The sequence below is a fragment of the Furipterus horrens genome, unplaced genomic scaffold (genome assembly GCF_987537825.1).
Source record: "Furipterus horrens unplaced genomic scaffold, mFurHor1.1.pri manual_scaffold_11, whole genome shotgun sequence".
In the NCBI taxonomy this organism is placed as follows: Eukaryota; Metazoa; Chordata; class Mammalia; order Chiroptera; family Furipteridae; genus Furipterus; species Furipterus horrens.
Genome location: NW_028327181.1, coordinates 82618977 through 82630499, shown reverse-complemented (window position 1 = coordinate 82630499; position 11523 = coordinate 82618977).

Below are 11523 nucleotides of genomic sequence, written 5' to 3'. Positions count from 1 at the left end.
ACAAGAATAAACCATGTTTCATGTGTTCACAACTGTAAACCTACTTTTGCCTCACCCGGTATAGGCACAGGGATATTCTTCTCAGCATGGGTTCTAAACAACAAACAAATGGAAACAACCAAATAAGGATTAAAGCAGTAGAAGACTGAGATGCCCACCAATGGAATATTCTGCAGTCAGTAAAAAGGATAAACACGTCTATATCTATGGAAAGTGTCCACAATATTATGTGCAAAAGTTATCTCTGTTTACACCTAGTATATGCACACATGCTCCACAGGTATGCTATAGACCTGTATGTATTATAAAATGCTATTATTTTTAAAGCTACATATACATATGTGTATTTGCAAAGGCAAATTTTTGGAAAGATACATATCAAATAGCTAACTGGTTTCTTAAAGGAAATGGGATTAATACATATTTCTTTTAGGAATGGCAACTTTTCTTTTTTGTTTTCTGCACTTTTTAAATTTGATTTATTTTTCAGTGAGCATGTATCATTTACCTCTCTGGTTTCATCTTACCCTCCCTTACCCTACCCCTTGATGGATCATACTCTATCCATTGGAACCATTTTCTGGTTGGATTCTGAGTGGACACAGAGAAGACAGAGCTCAGCTTGGCCATTCATAACCATCTGTGTGCCACAATGGCTTTTATATAACGAGGGCAATGCAACGAGCAAGTCCTTTTGCCCGCTTCTCTCTCTCCTTGGCTCCCTGGCTACCTTCCCCTTTCTTCTTCTTCTTCCTTCTTCTTCTTCTTCTTCTTCTTCTTCTTCTTCTTCTTCTTCTTCTTCTTCTTCTTCTTCTTCTTCTTCTTCTTCTTCTTCTTCTTCTTCTCCTTCTTCTTCTTTTCTTCTTCTTCTTCTTTCTTCTTCTCCTCCTCCTCCTCCTCCTTCTTCTTCTTCTCTCTCTCTCTCTCTCTCTCTCTCTCTCTCTCTCTCTCTCTCTCTCTCTCTCATGCATGCACACGCTTGTCCCAGGCAACATTTACAATTCCCATTTATTATGAGGGCCACATTCCCCTAACACCAGTACCCCCCACACCTGTGATATGTGTGAAGGCACTACCGGAGCTTTTGTCTCCAAAGAAGCAGTGATGATGTCCCCGTTTATTCCCCGTTGGAATCCAGCACTGAGGGACAAACAAAACCTGCTCATTTACACTGAACTATTTCTCAAGGTCCAGCAACCCAAAGCCAAAAGAGAAGCTTAACCAGCTCAACATTCCCTAAATACAAGTGTTGAGAACAAAGTAATAGAACAAAGGCCACTGTGAGGAAAGGGGGAGGATGGGGATCACATTGTTAACCTGTGTACAGGGCCTTTCAGAGTCTGAGATATGACTGACTCTTGGTCAGCCCCCTGGTTGACCTCCCGGGGAATGTTCTCTATGGACGCATGCATGTGCTTGGGAAGAGCCCTTTTTTCTGGGGGCTGCCTACCTCCTGTCCACGTGAGTTAGGAGTCTGGGGTTTGCCTTGGGTGCTGAGCTATCGACAGCCGTTTGAGGCGGTCTTGTGGTTTCTTCGGCAACGTAACACTCTTCTAATAGTAGGTTTCTGAACTCTTTGCTTCTGACCAATGCCATGGGCTAGAGAATCAGAAGCAAAGAGCTTGTCCAGTCTTATGTCTTGCATTTCAACGGGGGCTGGGAATGTGTCCTTCCTAGTGCGGGCCTCAATAGTACAGTCACCTGGACCCCACCTCCTGGCCCTCTGGCGAGAGACCTCTGCCTCCATCTTGGCCCCTGTGGAGATGGGGCAACGTGCAGAAGCGATAAACGTGCACAGAGCCATGTCCTCCCTACACATTCACAGGGAGCTGATTGTCCACTTCAAGCAGGGAAGACAAATATTTCATAGGAGAGGATGGGGAGGGGGAGTTAGGGTCATAGTTAGACCCCAGGTTTTTCTCCTGTTAAGTCTCTCACCTCACCTGCTTCTGCTCACCCTACCTTGAGCTTGGAGTAGAAATGTCTGTATTTACAGCCCTTCTAGACTCCAGATTACTGGTGAGAGTCGACAGGAAAGGCCTTTTTTAGCAAAGCTGATTCTTTTCCTTTCCTGATTACAGATGAGCCCATTTCCAAGTAGGCTGAACTCTTTCTTAAAGGACCTTACCGATGAATGCAAGAAGTGCCTATTATATGACAATATTCAGAACCTTACTTATCAAATTCTATAATGTTGCAGCCTTAGTATTTGGCACAGGGCCTTAGCACCCACCGACGGTATCATAGACCACGGTTCAACCCACAGCAGTGATACCGTGTAAGAGCGGTTCTCAAACGGGGTGCCCAGAGGACAGCATGAGCAACACCTGGGGGCTCACTAGAATGGCCAGTTCTAAGCACCCCTCCCTCCTTTAGAAGGTGGAACACAGCAATCTGTGTTTTAACAAACCTCCAGGTAATTCTCATGCCCAACAAAGTTTAAAACCCAGTTGCATTTAGCAAGGTACTCTGCAAATCCCCTTCTGCTGTTTCGGTTCAGCTAATTCCACTCTTCAGCTGGGGGCTGTCACTTTTAACAGACCCTGTATCTCCGCATAGATACAAGACTGTATTTCTCAGGATACTGGTAGTTTCAAGGAGGAAAACAAACAAGCAAACAAACCTAACTCTGAGAAGCTTGAATAAATGTCCCTTGTGGCTCCAAGAATGAAGGTCCTGGGGTGGCTCTGGGTCCAGGCCAGGCTGGATGCGGCAGCCCTGTGATATCCCACAGCTGCTATTTTCTTCTCTTTCTGATTGCCTTTCCATGTGAGAGTCCAGGTGCCCCCCAGTGTTACATGAATCCTTGTTCATTTTCTTCAGGGAAGAGAGAGGCTATGTCCCCATTGCAAAACATCACTGGGTTCTTTTGGATTTGACTAACGTAGTTCAGAATCCTTATTCCTAACCAATTGCTGTGGCTATGGGAATGTGTTTCACCAATTTGCTTAAGTGAATCAAGGCACACTCCTGGATTGTGAGTTGGGTAAACATCACGTAAAGTTAGAGGATTACGGGGAAAAGTGGCTTCTCAAAGGAACTATGGATTTCTGGCACCAGGAATGATATAAAATAGATGTTGGTCAGGAAAAACATGTTTTTATGATAATAATGTGCTTGTCTTTTTCCTGTGGGTTTTTTCCTTGATATATGAAGGACACTAACACTTTGCATGTGCACATTTCTTCTCCTTTGTGCTCTAAATTTGAAACTTTTAGTCTTCAGCCTTCCTCAAATACTTTATTTTTAAGAAGATGCTGACTTGGACTTCTGGCCAGATGGAGGCCTAGACAGACACGCTGCATCTCTCTCCACAACTAAGAAGGAATACAACTACCTCAAAACTAGAGACAACCAGAAGTTCTTGAAAATAGAGCTGCATGGAAGTCCAACAAACAAAGATAGAAAGAAGAAATACTTATCCAAACAGAAAGGAGGAGCAGAGCCGAGGCAGAGAGGACTGTCGTGTGGTGGCAGCAGCGGCGGCGGCGGCGGCAGTGTCAGGCCGGTAAAAGTGCAGTCACACATTTCAAAAACTAGGGAGGGACACCTGGGGAGCACTCCCAGCACCAGACCAGACCATGCAGCTCATGATTCCAGCGCTGGAGAAAATCAAGCCTCATTGCTTCTGACTGTGCAAACCAGTGGGGGTTGGGGCGGAGGAAGAGTCCAGTCTCTCAGCAGAGTCCGCTTATTTAAAGGGCCCCCACAGTCCTAGAACGTCCACGGACCCACCCACTCTGGGAACGACAGCCAGGGCAAAGCTAGAGAGGCACCAGTCCCATCTGGAAGTGGGAGAAGTGCCTGGAAAAGGGGCGGGTGTGGTATTGTTTCCTCTCAGACCTCTCCCCAACATACAGCACCACAAGTTGGTGAAATTGTTCACCCTGTAATGACAAATACCTAAGGCTCCACCTCTTACAATGTAACAAGTGCAACAGCTCTACCTGGGACACAGAGGCAAACAAACACGGGAGCCTGTCAAGATGAGGAGACAAAGAAGTATGGCCCAAAAGAGGGGACAGATCAAGATTCCAGTGGGAGAACTAAGTGACGAGGAGATAGCCAACCTAACAGATGTAGAGTTGAAAACACTGGTGATAAAGATGCTCACAGGCTTGACACATATGCTTAAGTATGGCAAATGCATAAGGGAAGAAGTGGAGGCTATGCTGAATGAAACAAAGGAAAATCCACACCAAACCAATGGTGAAGGGAAGGAAACCAGGGTTCAAATCAATGATTTGGAGCATAAGGAAGAAAAAAACAGTCAACCAGAGGAAACGAGAATTGAAAGAAACAAGGAGAGGCTTAGGAACCTCTGGAACAACTCTAAACGTGCCAACATTCAGACCATAAGGGAGCCAGAAGAAGGGGACGGGCAAGAAATCGAAAGCTTATGTGAGAAAATAATGAAGGAAAACTCTCGAAATTTGTTGAAGGAAATAGTCATACGAGTCCAGGAAGCACAGAAAGTCCGAAACAAGCTAGACCCAAAAAGGACCAACCAAGACACATCATAATCAAAATGCCAAAGGTGAAAGATAAAGAGAGAATCTGAAAAGCAGCGAGAGAAAAGCAGAGAGTTACCTACAAAGGAGTGCCTATAAGACTATCAACTGATTTCTCAAAAGAAGGTTTGCAGGCAAGAAGGGGCTGGCAAGAAGTATTCAAGGTGATGAAAAGCAAGGACTTACAACCAAGATTACACTATCCAGCAAAGCTATCATTTAGAATGGAAGGGCAGATAAAGTGCTTCCCAGACAAGGTGAAGCTAAAGGAGTTCATCACCACCAAGGCATTATTATGTGAAATGTCAAAGGGACTTACTTAAGAAAAAGAAGGTCAAAACTATGAACATTAACATGACAACAAACTCACAACTATCAACAACTGAATCTAAAAAATAAAAACAAAATCCAACTAAGAAAACAAGAATAGGAACAGAATCATAGGTGTGGGGATCATTTGGATGGGTATCAGCTGGGAGGGGGGGAGGGGGAGAAATGGGGAAATGGTGCAGGGATTAAGAAGCATAATTTTAGGTACAAAATTGACAGGGGGAAATTAAGAATAATATAGGAAAGGGTGAAGCCAAAGAACTTATATGCATGACCCATGGACATGAACTAAGGGGGGTGGGATTGCTGGAGGGTAGGTGGGTACTGGGCAGAGGGGAACAAAGGGGAGAAAATTGGGACTACTGTAACAACATAATCAATAAAATATCCTTTAAAAAAAAAAGGGGATGCTGACTTGTGTACTTCCTTGTTGCCCTATAAAGGACTATTGTCCAAATCTTAAGCTCTTTGTGGTACCAAAGTTACCACCAGAAAATGAAGCTACATGTTGGCTCTGGACATGCAGATTAGGGTGGAACTGGCCCTGCCACAAACACCATCTACTCATCTCATGTAAGCAGAAGCCTGGGGACAGGGACGGGGATGGAGAAAGTGAAAGAACTCTCAGAATAATGAGCCATCATTACTGCAATTGCCCACATTGGGGAAGAGGGGACAGTCCTTTAACATTAGGTGGTCAAGGGGGTCGATGACTGGGGGAACCTTCTGTTTGATACTTCTATTCTCCTTCTTTCCTTGGACCAGCATCCACAAAAAAATATTGTATGGAATCGGCGACATTCCCGGACACTGGGTGGGTCCTGATTAAAATAAGCCAATTTGTATCTTTGTTTTTGTTTTTTAACTTATTATAACATAAGTGTTTCCCACATCATTGCATTGTTTGTAAAAGCTCCCAAATAGACAACCAAATGAAGATGCCATAATTTTCTTCGCCATTTCCATATTGTAGATGCTTTAAATTGGGTCCAGTTTTAAATTGCTATCGATGTGCTGGATGCCATAGATTCTTATGAATAAATCTTTTTTCCATATTTGAAGTTACTTACATAGGAAATAGATTCCTAACCATGGATTACCTTGGCCAAAGGCTAAGATCGCCTAAGGTTCCTTATGCACATTAGCACCACATCTAACACATCTTCATGCCCTTTTCCTTGTGTATATTGGGGCCCTTGATGGATCTCTCTCGAATGAACCGGTGTCTGAGAGGCTGCCTGTGCTCATGACTCCTGAAGCCCAGGCTTTGCTAACACAGCTCTGTCCCTGGATGTGGTTTCGGTTGGGTTGTGCTGCCCAGGGCTCATGGCATCATTGCACTTTGTCACATCTCTGCAGTTAGAACAGCTGTAGAATAACAGAGAAGTTTCTGCTCTGCTAAGGGAAACAATGACAAGAGTTCTAGTGAGAAGAAACAGCTCAGTGTTGCCCCCAGGGTGACATCAACATCTCACCTCCTCTCGCTGTGGAAACCACTTCCCCAGAAACAGCCCCAGTCGAGTGAGTACTTGGAACTATTCTTGCAAATACCCTGAGCCCTGTGGTGACCCAAGACCCCTGTTGCATGTACAAGTCAACAGGCACCACTGTACTTAAAACTTCCTTTCTCACTCAGCTTGGACCCCAGAAGGAGGCTGGCATCGGCGAGTCTTGGTCCCTCACTGTCCTCCTCACCATGGCCCTCTGTCCCCAGGCCTCCTCTGACAAGTGTCCTCCTGCTGCCATTTGCCAATGTTCCCCCTACTCTCTGGCTCCGCTCAGACCATGTACCAAAGTTCTATGGACAGAGGCATCCAAATGAGATCAAGAACTTCTTGAAGGGTTTTCAAAATTCCCTGGGCTATCTGTTTAGGGGGCTTTTCTTTCAAAGGACTTTTAGTTTTCTGTTCTATATAGCTGCCAGGAAGGGTGGGGGCTTGTCTTATTTTGGAAATGGTAAAGTGGAGTCGTTTTCAACAAGAGGTAGAATCCAGCTTCACCTGCTTTCCAGTGATCAGCTGAGTAACAAACTCACCTCAGCGCCACTTTATGGGTGGTTTACAAAGACAGTCTCTTGCTGGAAAAATCTCCCTGGACCAGACTAGGTTTTCCAACTAGAACTGGCACAAGAGGCAGACCGTTCAATTGTATGCCTTCCCTGCAGAGAGAGCTCAAGATCGAAGCTGAGATTAGAGCAAAGATAATACTCAGAGGTGTCCAAGGCTGTGAGCTAAAAAGAGCCTGAATTCCCCGCTTCCGCGGACACACCAGATCGACAGCGGCGTATGAAACAATGTCCTCTGGGGGGAAAATCCTGAAAACTCGCTCAGCTGCTGCTTCACATCTGCAAACGAGAAACAAGCCGCATGGAGGTGGTTAGGAGGGGCTGAGACGCGGCTCCCTAATCCACAATCGCGCGGGGACTCACAGGCCCAGGGCTTCTCCATTGGGACTGACGGGAGGGTGCCCCACATCAGTCACCAACGTTTTTAGATTTGCGCTCGAGAGACAAGCTCCCCAAACGTCTGGCTGTGAAAAGCAACGGGGCTGCATCCGGGAGACCCAAAGGCCCAGCGCAGAAGCAGCCTTCTGAAAAGCGCCCAGATTTTCCACGCGAGAGACTCTCCTGCTGATCTTAGAGCCTTGGCCCGAGGGGCCGGGCCTGCTGGGAAACCCTCCAGGACAGGGGCTGGTGGCGGCCGTTCTCACACTCTGCCCCGCCTTACTACCTTTTTTTTAGCTCTCGGTTTTCTTTTTTCTCATCAGGTGCCGTCTTTCCGCTCCAACAGGCGGGCACCATCATCTCTGCGCTCTCCCTCTGCAGCGCTCCACAGCGCCAGCAACACGCGGGCGGTGCCCTGGTTTTTGCAGCTGCCGCTCAGGGGCTGCCCCTGTACATCTGGCTCTAGTTGGCCGTGGGAGGTGGGGACATGAGCTCCTGGATCCCACAGGACTGTGACAATCAGAGAGACTGTAAGACTGAGCTACCACTCCCGGGGCACTGTACAAACAGCGGCCTGAAATGCACCCAGTCTCTCAGTGAAAGGGGGCTACTTCTCCCTGGTTTTGGAAACAAAAAACAAAAAAACATTCTGTGCAGCTAATAAATAATATAACTAAGATGCAAACGTGTGCCATCATTTCTCAGAGCAGCCCAGAACCCCCTGGGTGGTTGTTTAAAATGCTCACAGTAGAATTTCTTGGGTTTAGATCTGGGAATCTAGATTTTTACTAAACCCCCATGTTATTTCACATGCAGACAGAAGACCAAAAACCACTGAATTAATCAATAAGGATTTACCACTCTTTCCTTAATAAGGTGCATATGGTAATATTTTTTGATAAGCCCCACTTCATTTTCTTTTAACTACATTTTAGTATCAAAAAGTGGAATTTTGGTAGTCAGGACTTTTGAAAGGCAATGACACAGTTTCTAGCAAATTTTAAAGTGAACTTACTCTTCAATCTAGCTATCTTATTTTTAAGAATGTATTCCAAGAAACTTTATATGAGACACAAAGGTATAGGCACACGGATGTTCCTTGTAGCCCTGCTTGTAAAAGTAGCGACAGAGAAACAAATTCATCAGAAGAAGAATAGTTGAAAACATCATAAATATGAAACCACTGAACAGGATGAAGTACCTTTAGATATTAATGTGAAACTATATGTATATAGAATATACATTCCACATGTGTACCAATAATCATACCAATATTTATATGATCACATATTCGCTAACCCGAGCACCTTAAGAAAAGGCACCCTCTTGGAGCACCCGGCCCTGTGCCAGGTGCAGGACTTTACAGGTGAGGGGCAGACTGGACTTCGGCATCTTTTGTCCACATAGCCAGGGACCTCTCTGGACATCAGCCCTGAGACCATCCCACCAGCTAGCTGTTAGGGTCCCTCCAAGCAGGGATCTCCTATTGGTCGGATGAGCCCATTTTGAGAGGCAAAGGGGATACTGTTAGTAATTATGCTGCCACAACTGATATAAGCTGGGTTTTCCCCAGGTAAGGAGGTTGTATATGATTCTTCAACCTATGTGCAGTGTCGTCGGGAGGAAGGGTCAAGCTCAGCTGCCTTCCACAGGGTCACTTGACCAATGGGAAAATCACCTCGTGCGATGGGAGTGCAGCAAATCAAGTTCATGCCAGAAAGACAGACAGACAGAAACAAACAAACAGAAGAGAGTGGCCAGCCTAGTGGGTTCCACCTTTGTGGAGGAGAGGTCATCACTTCTCCTCTGGAAGGGGTCTCAGGAAGGCAACTTGTAAATAGTGGAAGTGTCTGCAAGCAAAGTGACTCTCTTTACAGTTGGATGTTCCAGAATGAAGGACAAACTGAAGGCATAGTTTATGGTGGCACTCAAGGCCCACTGGATCAAGCTTTGCCTGAAGCTAATGTTACTTCTTCAAGTTTTAGTTATGTGAGTGAATGAGTTCCCTTTATTGGTTAAGCCAGATTGAGTCAGCTTTTCTGATACTAGAACCCAAACCATCCCTAACTGATACAGACCGCAGTGCTGCAAGTAGCAGACCCCGAAACCTGGGATTGGCTGGGCCAGGAGTTGAAGGCAGTGAGGACACCTCTACCTAGCACAGTAGCTGCTTATCCCCATGACCTGTTTCAGATTCTTACCAAGGTTGCATCAAGAAGAAAAAGTCAGGATGTTGTAGTCCGGTTACTTCTTGCATAAATCAGTAAAGCCTATTGAGAGAGAGATTAGCTCACTTTGAAGTTGGCTCCTCGGAGAGCAGAGAAGGAAAAAATGTCATTTGCTTATAAGAGTCCATTTTGGCTCGCTGCCTGCAAATCCAGCTCATTGAGAATCAGTGATCTGGGAGAGAATTCTCCTCTCCAAGCTAATATTAGTATAAGCAGAAGTGGAAAGATGGGAGACTAGGAAGGACGAAAATAGTGGGGTACATAAGCAGCCTGATCCTCCCCCTTTTCAGACTCCTCTTTTTAAAACTCTAGCTTGTGAACAAAATGAACAATCATGTTCTTTGTGAAGGCGGACCTGGGATGCAGTCAGAGGCAGGGAGCTAATCGTGGTGACCTCCATGCTGCAGCATTGCTTCATCAGCAGAGTGCAGTGTGGAGCTGGAAGTCAGGGCGATGGCGGAGCGGTGTGGCGGTGAAAAGGATTGACCAGGGCTCCCGGGGCTGAGCTGCGCGAGGCTTTCCACAAAGGCGTTCCTAAAGTGACACTGGACGACAGCGTGCGGATTGCTGGGGGGAGGGGAGTATAAGGGGACGAAATGGTCATGGGGAAAAAAATACCACAAAGATTACATTTTTTAAAAAAGTGACACTGGCTGACACATTTTTGGATTCTAGTTAGCCGTCCAGTGGGATTGACCAAAAACGACCACCAGCCTTGAAAAATTGAAAGGGAGTTACTTGTATCGCTGCTGAACCCCCGAGACTGGCCCAAAACAGCCTTCAACGGCACCCCGACTGTGGTTCTCACACCTGTGTGCATGAACATCACCTCAGGAATTTTTCAATTCCTGAGCCCAGGCCCCACCGAAGTCCCACTGAATTTGTAACTTTGGAGTGAAGTCGTGCTACTGGGAATTCTTCAAAGCTCGCCGGTCGCCGGAGTGATTCTAATGTGAATTCCATCTCCAACAGGAAATAAGACTTTATACCCATACAATGCTAAGAGAGAGAAAAGCTGTGGCAGAATTTGAGCACCTGAAGAGCAGGGATCTTGCCTTTTATGTCTGTCTCTGTATCCCCAGGGCCTAGAAAGTGACTGCTTTACAGTAAACGCTCAATAAATAAAGTGAATTAGAAAAGAAACTAAAAACCCTGGCCGGGTAACTCCGTTGGTCAGAGTATACGCCAAAGTTGCGGGTTTGATCTCTGGTTAGAGCACATACAAGAATCAACCAATGAATGCACAGGTAAGTGGAACAACAAATCCAACATCTCTCTGTTTGTGTCTCTCTCTCTCTCTCTTCTTTTCTCTTTCTCAAAAATCATTTTTAAGAAAGGTATGGAAAAAGGTAGATATTCAGAATTTAACATAATTCTTGCCGGGTCCTACATTTTGTTTGTTTACTTGTTTTCTAATTTTATTAGGCAAAAAGAGAAGATATTCGGTGAGCTATTTGCTTGATTTGTGAAATCTTTTCTGGGGGGAATGGGGACATCTGTAATAGTGTCGACAATAAAAATAAAGTAAAAAAATCCTTTGTGGTTTTCATTTAACATGGAGGATTTCTTGTAACATATTCCCATAAAAATCTTTAAAATAATGCTGTATATTTGAAGTGAAATGAGGAGGTTGTTAATTGGTCAATGTTGATTGTTTGTTTACATGAATCATGATCCTATTAACAATATTCTCTTCCTAAATACCAGCAATGTTAGACTTAAATTATCTAAATAATTAACTCAATTTTTAAAATATGCTTTATTGATTATGCTGTTACAGTTGTCCCAATTTGTTTTCCCTTTATTCCCCTCTGCCCAGTGCACCCCCACTTAGTCCATGCCCTTTGGTTGTGTATATAGTTCTTCTCAACATCTTCCTGTCTACTCGACTCCCTCCTACTATGCTTCTTAATTCCTGTACCATCTCCCTCCCTTTCCCCCCTTCATCCTCCCCACTGACCTCCCCCCATAATGTTCTCCATACCTATCATTCTTTTCCCACTCTCGTTGC